Genomic DNA, 14,790 nt, shown 5'->3' with positions numbered 1-14,790 from the left:
ACAAAAATATAGTTTCTCCAGAGAAACAAATGTGAAGGGCAGACACCTACTTGATTCCCACTATTGCAGTGCTGGGCACAGGCACAAGTTAAGGTGATAATCACTATGGGTTTGCTTGACAAGATAAAGCAAAAACAAAAGCATGGGGTCCTAATCTGTGGTGGCAGCTTCTACAAGCTATGGTGATAAAAGTAAATAGCTGCTTGTTTAATCATAATGATATTACCACTAATAGGAATGATAATGATGATGGTAATAATAACGATGATGACTACAGTAATAATAATAATGCTTGTTTATCTGCATGTACTGCATAAGTAATTTCTGTTTAGTTGCAGGCCAGCAAATCAAGACGCAAGGAATGAAGTCCCTTAGCTGCACTTTGTACAGGTTCTGACGGGCAGAATGTACAAGTCAGGGTGGATCAGTCTGCCTTAGGATGGAAGTGGAGAAATTGGATGCTAGTTTTGTTTTTTCTTCTTTTTCATTTTAAAAACTACAAATAGCCAGATGTGGGGGTTTTTTTTGTTTTTTGTTTTGTTTGTTTGTTTGTTTGTTTTTTGCTTTGTTTTTTTTGTTTTTTCCCCCTTACTGATTGGATTTTGTTTTTTTCAGCTGTTCTCTTTAAGAAAGACTTGTCTTAAGGAACATTATTCAGTTGGTGATCTGCCTATGTTGTTCACAACAAGTGTTCTGTAGAGCAATCACTACAGACAACTCACAATTTCCATTGCTTAACTGCTTGGCTGAGTTATATGATATAGTTTTTATTTTCTATGGGTTGTCCAGAACAAGAGAGACATCTGCAGCTTTCCACAAACTCTCATTCATGCAAACTCTCCATATCTGGAAAAACATAAGCTCAAAACAAAGCAAACAGAATTCAGCTGTTCAAATCCTCACAGAAGTGAAGCTGAAAACATGATCAAAGCAACTCAGGTATCCCCACAGCTCACTTAGATGTACATTTACAGAACTGAATACATGGTGAGAGAATTGAAGCAGAAAAGACACAGCAAGCTTGTAGATAGTTGCTTTGTAAGAGCTGAACAGGGACCCACAGGAGCTGTAGCTACTATGAGGTACTACAATCTCTGATAGTTTAGGAAGATTTTACCTCCACTTTGATGCATTCTGCAGCATGGCCCTTCTGGTTCCTAGTGTACAGTGCAGCCACAGCCTACCTGTCTGTCAGGAAGGGATGCAGGTATATCTCAGCTCACCATGCAGGGAAACTCGCACACAAAGGCTGGGAAGGCTCTTCATTGTACTCCACTTGGGCCATAGAGCAATTTATTCTGCAATACCAACACAACCATTAGGATGAATATGCCATGAAGAAGAGCCATGGTAGAAGCATCTGAAATCTAAATATTATGATTTGCCCACATACTAAGAAATGACTGGCTCTAAAGTGATGAAACAAAACAACATGAAGAGTCAAGTAAGGTACAATATCATTCTTGACATACTTATAATAGCTAAAGGTAGCTTCTGTGCTGCAAGGAGGAACAGCATCAACATTTTAAGTATGTGGGAGACAACACAACAAAAGACAGATGAGTTTTGTCAGTGGTGGTTAAATATCCAGTGTGGCAGTGGAAGCATTAGTGCGCCTTTGCACTAAATGTGCAGCACTTGGCACTTCCTGGCCATAAAGTTAATTCTGTGTTTACAGAAACAGATGGATATATGAGCTTCCAGCTGCAGCATTTATGTAGGGGAAAAGATGAAAGGGGAACAAATTCATATACAGATCAAATAAGACTACAGAAGATTTCTACTCATAAAATCATTTCCATAGATAGGCAGAACCACAGAATCACAGAATCATTGAATCCTTAAGAGTTGGAAGGGACTTTTAAAGGTTGTCTAGTCCCACTCCCACAGAATGAGGGGACTAAAACAGGAACATGCACGGCTAGATCACGTTGCCCAGGGCCTGATCCAGTCTTGCCTTGGAAGTCTCTACAGATGAGGCACCCTCACTGTAAAAGACTTTTTCCTCATATCCAACATAAATCTACCCTCTTTAAGCATGAAGCCATTTCTCCTTATTCTGTCACCACAGACCCTGATAAAGAGTCTGCCCCCTTCTTTTCTGTAGATCCCCTTTAGATATTGTAAGGCTGCTATCAGAACACCTTAGACCCATCTCTTATTCAGGCTGAACAGCCCCAGCTCTTTCAGCATATCCTCATAGCAGAGGTGTTCCATCTGTTCCCACACATAGCAATTATATCTCTGTATGCTGATATATATTTTTTTTCTCCCGAAGAATCTTCATTTGGATTTTCATAGTAAGGGAAAATTTCTGTACTAACTAGTTTCTTGTTTGTTTGTTTGTTTGTTTTCAAGAGATCCTGTATTAAGGAGGTTACATAAGGACAGACTTTATCCCATCCATTCAGTCTTCTGCCCACCATGTTTTCTTTCATGCAGACATAGCACTGACTTAAGTACCTGTGATGAGGGCATCGTGCAACATGAGAGCATTTTCCGTATTGCTGCTTTCAGATGGGACAATAACCTCTGTATTGTACGCCTTCTCAGGTAATTCTCTGTGTGGCAATATCCAACACAGGATGCTTCCTTGGAAGGGGACATGTTCATTTAGTGAACTATGAGCAACACATCTGTGGGTTTCTATTCTGACCCTTATATTTCACTAGCCCGGCTTTTGTTCTAATGGTAGAGCCTCAGTTATGTAAGTCTTACTGTGCAGAAAGATGTTGCAATGCAATAGGATACAAATAAGATACAAATGTTAGAATGTGTTTATTTGTGTGTCATCAAGATTCAAACATAATATTGGTTTGTCACTCTGACATAAGTATCTCAGAATGAAGACAGCGCTTTGTTACTCAAGGCAGACAAGAGCAGATTATCAAGGGCATCTCCATTCCTCACTTTATTCTGTCCTTCAGCTCCTTTATTGATCTCCCAATAAAGCACCATTATATTTGCTTGTGAGAGGTAGGTGCATAAGGAAGCACCTGCTGTCCTCTCTTGCCATTTGAAAGCAGCTCTTTAATGCAACACCACACTCTCTATCACTCTAACAAATTTACAGAGAAACTTTCCACTTGTCTTGGCCAGAGCCTCGTTCCATTGTGAGGCTGACAGAGAATCTGTTATTAGGACAAATTCAAAACTAAACAAACTGATCAATGAGAAAGAGTTTTACTGTTTTCACAGCAAAGTGCAGGTTAGCTCTGTCAGAGAGTGATATAAAACTGGGCCATAATGACTACTGAATTGGTACATATTCAATCACATCAACACATTACAGAAATCCCTTGGATTTTGAGCTTCTTTTCCCCTCAAAAGCTACAAGAATGCTAATGAGTACAAATGCGCGTATTTGGAACATTGGATGAGACAGAAAAAAAAAAGGCATTAGTATGACTACAATTGCTAAAAATAGTGGTAGGGTATTTTAGAACCTATCTATTTGCCCAGTCCAGACAATGTGTTGCCAAGTTTAACGCTATGATATAAATATTATGAGTACAAGCATATTCAGTCACTGGGGTTAGTGATTATAGCAGAGTATCTGAGTTCCTCCATGTTTCCAGTTCCAGCAGGAAAATTCAATCTATCTGTTGTAGTGGAGTGAAATTTGCTGGGTTTCCATTCAGTCTGGTGCCCTCTTCAGAATGGCTCTGTAGTTTTCTCCATTTGGAGTCAGAGGGGCTTTTGTGCTCCCCTTGCAGCTAAGCAGACTGTTTCCTCTTAAGGAAGCCCAGAGTTATGACCGTGAGACACACTTGCTCATTCCCTCTTAATATTTTCTCTCACACTGTCTCATTTATAGGGAAATGTTCTGAGTTCTTTGAAAATTAGATGAATGTGACATAAAACATGAATCCATGTTTCCCTATCTTAATATTCCTGACTTGAATACTTCTTAAATTGTACCAAGAAGAGTGCAGTTAGAATCTGCTGAGTAGAACTGTATGTACAGTGCTTCCATCAGCCCCTTGAAGTAGATAAGGCCATGAATAATTCAGCACAGGAGTGTCTGGCTCTTCCCTGGTAGCTTCGCAGTAGGTCACAAGTGACTAAGCTCAGAAGTGGATGTGTCCTCAATCTAATTACACTTCCTTTAACACCACTGAATTAGCACTTCTGTTTTATTGTACCCTGAAGCTAAAATGGTTATTAGGTTACAGAACAAGTAAATTATTGCTAAATGCCTTGGGCAGATTACTCAATAACTGACTATTACTTTATTAACTACATTTTGCGTCATCAGAAATGCTTAAGATAAGACACTTCGTTAAAATAAAGATGTTACTTTAAATATACAAAAGACAGCTGCAGAGATAAATAGTGTTTGTATTAAGGAGTAGTCTAAGTTCCAAATCTGTGGTATACAGATGTGTGTATGGACATGAAAGTTATGTGATTTGAGCACAACACATGAACTATTGTTCCTATGTCATTGCTACTCAAACTATTTAAGATATACTTAAAAAAAAAAAAAAAAAAAGATTATGAATAAAATACAATTTAAATATTTAACTTGAATATAATTTAAAATACTCTAACAACGTCCTCATTCTGAGACTCAGTATTGCACCAAAAAAGTTCCTTTAATTGCAATAAGCTTATTTGGTACACAGGCCAGAGGGGAGGGCAACCAAGTGACTATTTTCCTGGAGCAATTTCTTAGATAACCTACCTTTCTACCTTCTCTAACCTTGCTTACAAATTTTAGAAGGAGTTTTTGCTACTCAACCAGTTCTACCTGATCCTTCCTTCTAGGTACAGCTCTCTGAACAGAGATGTCTTCATGGAATCTCTAAATGCAGGTCATCAGGAGCTGTACAAGAGCTGTACACACCAAAAGGTGTGTTAGTGTAACTGTGAGTGGCTCAATGGGATGCTGAGGTAAGGAGGGAAGTGAACAGCAGTGAAATTACAGCTGAAGCTATCACACTGTGAAATCAGAGTATATGTCACTTTGGTACATATCCCATTTATGTTAATAATGACAGGCACCTCTCCTGGGTCTTTAAGCCTGCTCTTAAGCTCTCCTGAGCCACTGTTACCTCATTTCCTCTTCCACCTCATTCCGATTCCACCATCTGGGAGGAGATGAGCAGAATCCTGATGTGGAGACAGAGATGGAACAGGCTGGCTCAAGTACAAAGCAGAGGATCAGTGCCTGAGGACAGCCCAGCAACAGCTTGCCAATGAATGGATGAGCCCACAGTCCACCTGTTTGGGTGGTTGTAAAAACAGTTGCAGTAGCAGCTGAGTTTTGGGTTTTATTTGCCAATCTGATGCTTTGATAGCCCTGCATGTATAAATATTAGATTCTGCAATCTTTCCCACCACGTAGAATCAGGCAATACTAAGATCTGAAGGATGTGGATCAAATTTTCAGTTCATTTTTAGAATCATCAACAGCAAGCAACCTCAATTGTGACTCTTTCTTATCTTCTGAATTTTACTGACGTTTTACCACACACCTGTGAAGGTGTATAAATACATAACTAACGTGCATTTTCATATAAATTATGCACATAAATATAAGTCACATAAAAAAAAGGACATAGATATGCATCTTCAATCATTAGGGAAGGGTTCAGCAAAAAGTCATTTACTAAAATCTTGCTATTTTATGTAGGAAATAAATAATGCTTAAGCAGTTAGAGGTATCTAATTAACTTCCCAACACTTGAGGGTTCACAAAAAGGATAGGTCCAACAAGGCAGGTTTGATTCTGTATTTCCCAAACATGTGAAGAATCTCAGATCCAAATTGCTAGTAGCTGAACTGCATGCTTTATGACATGCAGCAATCATTTACGATAAGTAAGTAGCTTTCTAGGGACATTTTAGATAAATACAGAGCTCTACCAAAAGTATTAAGAATCTCAGAAGGGCTGCACTCAGGGTGTTTTTTCCATTTCTTCTGGACTTTTACTAACAAGCATCAGCTTTCAATCAAAGGGCCCAAGAAATGCATTGCACTTTCAGCTCTTGCTGAAATCAATAAGCTCCTAATAAAGAATGAGTAGTACAAAGCATAACCACAGCCAAGCTGGTGGGGAAACAAGAAGGGAGAGCTTTGTACCAATGCCAAAGAGATTCTCCATGTCCCAGGTAGCTCTGACTTTTTTTTATATGGCAAATATAAAAGCTATAGTATATCCAAACAGTGTTTTTGTTCAGTGATATTCTCTGAGGTGAGATTCACAGTACACACTAAGGAGGGCTAAAGTGTTTCTAAATCCTTGCATTTTGGCTTTATTTGTTTGCTTATTTTCCCCTCAATATACAGGAACTTCTGCATATGAAACAAAATAAAGAAAGAACTTTTAGGCATTTAGTTGAAGGAACAGCAACCAAAGCTACTCTGTTAACCATTCTGTCAGACAGAGGTGATGATAGCATTGCCCTTACTCTCCCTGAGTTAGCTGGAAGTTAATGACCCCTGCACAAATTTATGAACAGAGTTGTATTAATTTGATCTAGTTGGTTAACATTTGAAGGAGGATGAGACTGAGGAAGGATTGTATCTGGGCTTTGATACCTTGTTTTGAGTATTATTCCATCACATTCTATATTTGCAAAGGGAAAAGTAGACGCTGTCCAGGGTGCATTTTCTTAGTATGACAGAATTTTCTATTAGTGAGATCTTGTACTCAGAACCTAGGATAAATAAAACAAATATGAAAAACAAGTAAGGACATGAGGAGTAAACTGAGCAGATTCCCTATAAAACAGCCAAATTCATGTATTCAGTCAGTTGCTCTCACGGCATTAGAGCTGTTGTGAGACAAAGTTATAGGGCAGCAGTGATGGTGGGAGCCATGTTGAGACACTCCAGTACATCCCCAGCTTCCTACTACAAGACTGCTGAAAGGGCACTGGCCCCACTCTCCTGGGTAAGCTTGGGATGGAACAACAACAACAAAAAAAGTAAGAAAAAATAATTGGATGCAACTTGTGTGACAGTAAGAAATGTAATTTCCAGTAATAACCGAGTTTCTGTACTGTGCTTAATAAAGTTTTAGCAGACTGATGCACAGTAAATTTGTGGTCACAGCAGGTTGCTTATTGGTATAGTACAGCCGTGTGCATGTTGTCTAATAGAAATGAGGCTGTAGCAGCACTGCATTTATGTCCCAGCCGATCCCTCTGGAGCTACAAAGCATTATGGCTATGAACAGTAACTAAAGGCGATGGCAAATAAGCCAGGGATAGATTGTGAAGTAGCAAATGATAACAAATTAGACAGAATCTTTGTGTAATAACTTACTTCTATCTTCAAGTATAGTAAAAGATGTTCAAATAAGATGTTGGGATAAAATAAAAGCCTTAGTGATGGATATGGCTCAGAAATAAAATCTGCATCTTGGGTAGGAGTTCAGAAAAATCAGAATCTGACTAATTAAAAAGTGGGTCTGAACCTGATTTTTAACAGGACCAATCTGGAGATATTTCTCTTGCCATATTTCTTAAAGCTCCCGGTCTGAACAAGAACATTACAAACACTGCAAAATGTTAAGAAAGTTGTGCACTCTTAGGTTTCCATGGCAATGACACACAGAAGCTCGGCTATCTATCAGCATTGGAGCTGACAGTAGTACTAAGAAATCTGTCTCTCTTCACTATTTTGAGAACTCCATGTTATTCATCTGCAGCAGAAGGTTTTCTGGATGAGATGCAATACAATTTCTGCAAAGAGTGTACATTTCTAGACACCATCCAGGATGCTGTATTTTCAAGATTTTCTTCACAGCTCTCCACGATTTTCCTCACAATTTCTTTCAAGATTCACACCAATAAGAAGAACCAAAGTTTTGTGAACAACACTGTATTTTTAAGCATATAACAGCTGTTTACTCAGCATTAATATGAGGTTTGCTAGGGCAGAAATTTCAGTTTCCATTTTATCATCAGGGCTTTTTTCATTTAATATGAACACATATAGCCATATACATATATTTATAAGTTCATTTCTTTCTTTATAGAATAGGAGAATGATGATTGTGTATTTTATATTGCAGTTAATGAAGAGAGAAAGAAAGAAGATAGGAAGGAAGAAGAAGACTTAGTTTGGATGTTCTTCTAAGACCATGAAGGAGTATAATGAGTTATAAGCACAAAGACATTCTTTTGTGTTGTGATTTCAAATTTCTAGTTCCGCTTTTTAGGTAGAAAAGAAAGAAGGAAAAAAAAAGATAAAAAATGAACTGAACAAAACCCAAATATAAAAAATAAAATAATATAAAATAAAATCAGGTGATGCTTAGTTTAAGAATCATATTTGGGGTGAAAAATCTGCTTGGTTGACTAGATTTTAATTTTCCCGTGTAGCATGTTTTCTGATCTCTCCCTATATCATAGAAGTTCAACCTGTAATAAATATTTGCATCTCAAATTCAGTGTTCCTGACTTTAGGAAAAAAGTCTACATCAGCAAGTTTGTTGGGATGCTTACTACAAAATACAAAATAATAGCTATCAAACCACTATTTTTTGCAGAAATCTGGTTGCTACGGATTAAAATACAAAAAGGTGCATATTGTTGTATCTGTCATCACTATTATCACATATAATTGTAAGTATCAGTTTTTCTAGGAAGTAATCTTCTAGCTCTGGAAGAAGTACCAAAACATATGTATTCCTCCAAGCTTACACTTGACTGACTTCTTCTTGGTGACTTTGAGCTCCGTTGCAAGAAATTTTTCATATTTGCGAAGACAAGTCTAATGGGCAAAAGGTCCAAAGGGCAAAAGATCAAACTCACTCTTGAATTCACCAAAATAGCTGCCAAAGCTGCCAATCCAAAGCAAGAGGCAATGGATCACTGACTGTGAGCGTTGCCAGCATGATATTTCATTCTGAAGAAAGGGATGTCAGCCTGCTAGTCATGTTGATTACTTGCCTGTAGACTTATAAGTGTTTGTTTAACATTGAAATATCAGGTTACAGCCACTTGACTTATTTCAATGGCTGTGATAGGAAATACATTCAGTTTATATGACATGTTGAGCTTCCCTTTTCAGCAGGGAATTTAATATTGAGCTTCCACATAATCTTTAACAACTAGCCATTGCATTATTATGAGATCAAATTAGTTATGAATGAATGATTAGCTTGAGATGCAACTAAAATTTAGAATGCCAAAGTACCTCTGCAGTTCTCTCAGATGACTGAAACTGAATCCATTCTTTAGAATTCTGCTTAGTTTAATAGTGAGAGATTTCTGCACAGAATTATTAACATAATTCCTGAAATGCAATATTATTTATTTCTAGATTTGTACTGTTTGAGTCCCCTTCCCAAATTGTTCTGTTGTAAAAAAACTTGTAAACAATGTGAACATAAGAATTAAATGTTCAGATTCAGGCTGACATCTACAAAATGTTTGGTTTAGACTTTATAGCTGAAAATTACACGTTTAAAAATATAATTTCCTAGCAAGAAAATTTTACTCAGAGTTCCCCCACCTGTCTTATGATTGCTAAGGTCCTCAAAACATAATTTTTATGGATGCTATTATTAGAATTTGTTTTAGAAAACAAGCTTCTTTTATGTGCATTTAATGGAGTATATTTTCGTTGACATAATTTTGTGAACTAGGGATATTTCTGCAATAAGTTATTTTTCTAGACTGAAATAAAAATGCTAAGCTAATTCCAGCTTGTTTATGTTCTTGAGTGACAAATTAAAATGACATCTGGTAACAGTTTTAGAAGACTGGGATGATCCTCTGCCTTGAAAAAGTGTGATTTATGGAGTAAGGGGTCTCTGTGAGGTATGTGCTTTCAGATGAATAACAGAATGAAAGACTAGGCTGCCTCCATTAATTAAAGTGCTCATGGGGCTCTTCACAAGACAGAAATTCCTTCTTCAAACTGTAGTGTAAGTCCCTTTCATCAAACACTCTATCTTAATTACCAAATTACTGGAAGATGATCTAATTACAATCTGCTAATGTGCAAGACCTCCTATGCTGACATTGTAGGCACCATTTTGTATTATAGGTTCTTGCTAAGGATTATTAAACAGTCACTGTGTTGCATTCCTAAGTTGTAGTTTCCCAAGTATGTAAATTCTATTGATATCCCACCAGGGAGAAAAGTATTAAATAAATCCAAGCTACTAGGATCTTATTCTACTGGGAATAAAGTATCAAAGTGTTTGTTAGTAGGCCAAGAATTTACCATGATAGAAATATAGGTAAGTAGTATTTCCACAGTTGCACTACAGCACAAGCCTCTTGCTAATGGGATTAGGAAGGGAATTTCTCCAGCAGCATCTTATAAAAAGATAATAACAAATAATCCTTCAGTTTAAGAACATCCTTACATTTTCCCTGTCATTATTTTGCCTGGTTTATGCTATGTTCCCTTCACAATAAAAACTTATTTGCCTCTTATGCAAATACAACTGTGTGAATGGAGCTGCCCTGGGAAGCTGCAAAATGCTACTGAGACAGAGGCTTTTTATTATTTTAAGAAATCATTATTCTGATGGGAATAAAGCAGTGAAACACTTGTCAGTAGGCTGACAATTTACTGTGATTAAAATACATGTAATGTGAACAAATGGACTACATGACTCTTTGACAGATTTTTTTAAATATCTGAAAGCTGAACATGATGTTTGCCCTGTGAACTTAGCTAAATAATTTTCACTTTAATCTGCTTTATCATTATCATCCAGAATATTGACTTTAACTTAAGTGCTCTATTCCCATATCCACTGAAGTCAATAATGTTTCCATTACCTTCAGCTGTATAGAAATGGATTTTGATGGGTTAAATCTCATAGCTTCCCATCAAAATCTTAGTATGTATTTATAAGTAAAGATGTTTTTCCACAGTGAGATGATGTTGAACAGGGAAAACTTAAGCAATGACACTGGGGACAGAGGTGTGAACAAAACCACGGACTCTCAGCTCTTTCTCCCGTCTTTAAGCACTAGGCTGCGCATTACATAGAAGCTTTTCTTTGTAGACTGAAAGCGCTTTGAAGCTGCCTCACACACAGGTGGTGCACAGTGCTACTTAGCCTGAGAGTGTGCTATGTTCTAGTTTATACCTGATTTCACTGGAGCACACTTGTATTAGCTGTGTGAAAGAACTAAATTTGTTTATTCAGCAGGAAGATTTACAAGAAAACATATTAGACGTAGCTTTCCTTCCTTACCACTGATACGATAGCTTCTTAAGCAGAGTCCTGTTCATCAGTTTCCTTCCATGTTTGAAGGAACCTGCCAATCGCTATTAAGATTTCTTAATGAGGATTTTGAAAAATTGGCTACTGTGTTGTGGATGCCCATTCATCAATTTATCTCCACATCTTCTATCAGGAGCTTTGATTGTATGGTTATTTATTTTTCAGGACAGTAAAATTGACCCAACTTTTCAAACATTATCAAGGGCCTTTAGAAGAACATCACTTGAACTTCTAGATCTACAAAGCCCTCTTCCTTCATCATTGGCTAAGCAGTCCCTAAAATAACATTTTTTTCTTTATTGTTTGTAAGTCTCAAACATGTTCTACTTGTTATACACATCTATGCAAGTTGATGGCCTAGGTTAATAAAACCTCACCAGTGTTTGAGGCCACTCATCCAAACTCCTCACTAAAAACTAAGCAGGATTACAACCTACATTTAAGACTGGAGTATCTGCATAAGCGGGAAATGAAGATATTATGAATGTGAAAAAGTATGAAGTATGAAAAATATGAAAAAACTTGTGCTGGAATAAGCTCTTAAGTAGACAGCAAGAAATTCACTACCCAGGTCTTTCCCTGTGTTTAAGGCATTCATAACATGGATTTCCTGGTGTCCAGTGAGAACTACAGCTGTTAGCTGTTAGCAGGCACTAATAGTTTCTTTAAGTTACTCAGACACATCTAACTAACCTAGATAATTCCTTTTTTTTTTTTTGGTCAAATTTATTGAAATTGAACAGTAAGCAAAAAAAAAAAAAAAAAAAAGAGTGCAGAGCGAAATCAGTTGCTCAGCACCACAGTGTCTCTTAGAATGCTGTCTAAAAACAAATAAAAATTATATATGAAGCTTCACTATTTTTACTTGTATTCTGTATAGCTAATTTTAAAATTGGAATCAATACATTCATTTCTGTAAACTTCCCTCAAATATATCATATAATTGATTCAGGTTTACACACAGTTCAGGCTTTGGTAGACCTGTCACTGAGCATCCAAACTACAGGTCTACTTGTAAGAGTAGTACATGGGCTTAAGAAAGATAACGTTGCATTGTGTAACACTATGGTGTAGTCATGACACAACCCTTGAGTGAAATAATTCGTAATCACTTTATAATTAGGTTCCAGTTCTCAATATACTATTTCCAAACATACATATAAAGGATGGAAAGGAGGGCATTGAAAAAAAGTTGAGAAACACAAAAATCTCCTCACTATGGAGATACTGGGCCTATTCAACATTTAAAGAACAAAGGATAATAACAAAATGATGAATGCATATAGTCACATAATTCTTCTTGCTTTTTTTTTCCCCTCACGCACAAGAACAAAAGGAAACTAGAGAAAATTATGCTTCAAGTGGAGGGGAAGAAATGCTTTTGAAGATGAAGAATAATTGTTGGCACCATCATAAGTGATTGAGACAAAGTTAAAAGGAGAATTCAGAAATTGATTAGACATTTATATGAATAATAAGCACACAATCTAAAGTTACAATAGTCAGGAGTTATTAGGTTATTGTAATTCAATGTCATGCATTTACCACATACTCTAAAATTAAACTTAGACTTTCTTAATACTGTAGCAAAACAACACTTGAAAATCTTTCTCTCAGTGGATTTTAGAAGGCCAAGAATTATGTATGATAAACCTGGTGTAAAAATAGTTACATACAAGAAGAAGAGCTGGGACCATCAGCCTGTACAATGTGAAAGCCAAGTAAAAATTGTTGTACTCACTTCAGATCTATGAATGCAGTATTGAAGTATCTCTGTCCTGTATAGATGAAAGCTTGAAGACACTAAAGACACTTTGCTGGACAAAGGTATCTCTCTTTTTTTTTTTTTTTTCCTGCCTTGGTTGCTTTTTTTTCCTGCTTTATTATCTCTGAATATAAGTGCTAATTATTTTCAATATGACAGTTGTTATTGCAATTTTGGTGTGCAAAGAATTTTTAAGATACTTCTAAAACCACCAGCTGACTTAATTTTTCCCCAAACCAAAACAATCTGGGAGGAATGAATCCAACTAGTATTTCTCTACACATACCTCTGCACCTCAACCAGCACCAGGGATGTGTTGTGTCTCTTACTGCCTTACAATGGCAGAAATGTAATTATTGGAAATTTCTCCCTACATGTAAATACTGTGGATTGGAATCATTTAAAATGCTATACTAGAGACAACAGAATGTTTACTTGGAATAATTTTTTAATCTACTAAATAATATAATTAATGAAAGAAATTTCCTCTACTAGCTTTCACAATAGTTAAAAACTCATTGAGAACAAACAGACAAGTATTTAGCTAGCTGGAGGAGAAAGCTTGAGCAATGGGTTGGAAAAGCAAGGTCTTTTCAAATATGCCCACTTTTAAGATTTAGTTTCAGTCTTTTCTCCCTCCCTGCCATGTAATTAAAGATCTTGACTTGTTTGAAAATGGCTCAGATTAAGTTTCATTTTGTTAAGCGCCTCAATTTTTCAGCAAGGAAAAAAAAAAAACCACCATTAGGAATTTGCATTATCCATTACAGCCTTCTTCATGATCTGAAATTTATATGGGAAATGCTAATTGGACGTTCATCATCATAAAGATAATGATTTCTGTAGTCTTTGCGGTGATAATTAAGATAGAAGATGAAAATGATGTGGAGTGAACATTGTGTTCTTTATTTGCTGTAAATGGAGAATGGAAAATTAATTCTGTCCTTGTCTTCAGGGTAGAGATGCCGGGAAGGAATAGAGGGGGACATGTAAAAGAAATTGTTTCTTCTAAGGCATCTAAATTTGCTTAGGGGAGAGATACCTTGCAGATTTTACTCCAATATCCAGATGAAGAATGTTGATACAGCGTGAAATCTCCACCTATTACTGGGAACTGTCTTAAAGACAGATGTGGCTAATACGACTCCTTTTATTATGCTTCAGCAGACCATGGGTAGGAGCTTCCCCTCTATTGCTTTCTGAACATGTGTTCCAAGTTCTCTGAGGGAAAGAGATGACTTCCATGGTGCATGCAGTGACAGAGGAAGACTATGTAAGTCAACTGGTCTGAACAACCACCATAACTACTTATAACTACATATCTGCATTTGGCAAATCCCCTGCAGTACCTCTCAGAAGGACAGAGTGCACAAATGTTTGCCTTTTTTCCATAGCTGTGTGCTACCCTGTTTCATAGATTCTTACAAATATCAATTTGTGAGTGTCACCCACTTGCTTTTCTTTTATTTAGGATGTCCTGTGCCAGACAGCTCTATTTAGTTATCATCAGGTTGCCCATCAGGCATCTAACTCCCACAGCTGGCCTCAGCTGGCATAGCCTATGCTCTTCCCTCCAGATAGTCAATATAACACCAGATAGTGGTGAAAAAAGAGATTGTGGTGTTGTGGTCACAACTGTGGTGAACACCAGGATTCTGCAGAGAAAGAGAGAATAGGGCTAAGTCCTTTTTCTAGCAGGACTCCTGTCTCTTAGGCCTGCCTTGTCACACAAGGTTTTTCCATTTTAAAATATTGCATTTTCTTGCAAACTCTGCTTGACTGTCTTAAGGTTATGGAAATCAGTACTGAACCATTCTGG

At 37.0% G+C, this 14,790-nt stretch overlaps 1 long non-coding RNA gene across 1 annotated transcript in view; it reads right to left on the bottom strand.

Annotated features, from left to right (window-relative positions):
• Positions 1-679: 679 nt before the first annotated feature.
• Positions 680-14,790, bottom strand: part of LOC146760713 (uncharacterized) — a 189,085-nt gene continuing 174,974 nt past the window's right edge. Inside the window, exon 4 of the long non-coding RNA XR_014947124.1 lies at positions 680-1,298. This is a non-coding gene — a long non-coding RNA (uncharacterized LOC146760713). The remainder of the gene's footprint in view (positions 1,299-14,790) is intronic.

This window comes from Coturnix japonica, chromosome 5 (assembly GCF_054131305.1).
Source record: "Coturnix japonica strain WE chromosome 5, WE-NBRP24, whole genome shotgun sequence".
NCBI classification, from domain to species: domain Eukaryota; kingdom Metazoa; phylum Chordata; class Aves; order Galliformes; family Phasianidae; genus Coturnix; species Coturnix japonica.
The sequence above is the reverse complement of the archived record's forward strand: the minus strand, read 5'-3'. Positions and strand labels throughout refer to the sequence as shown.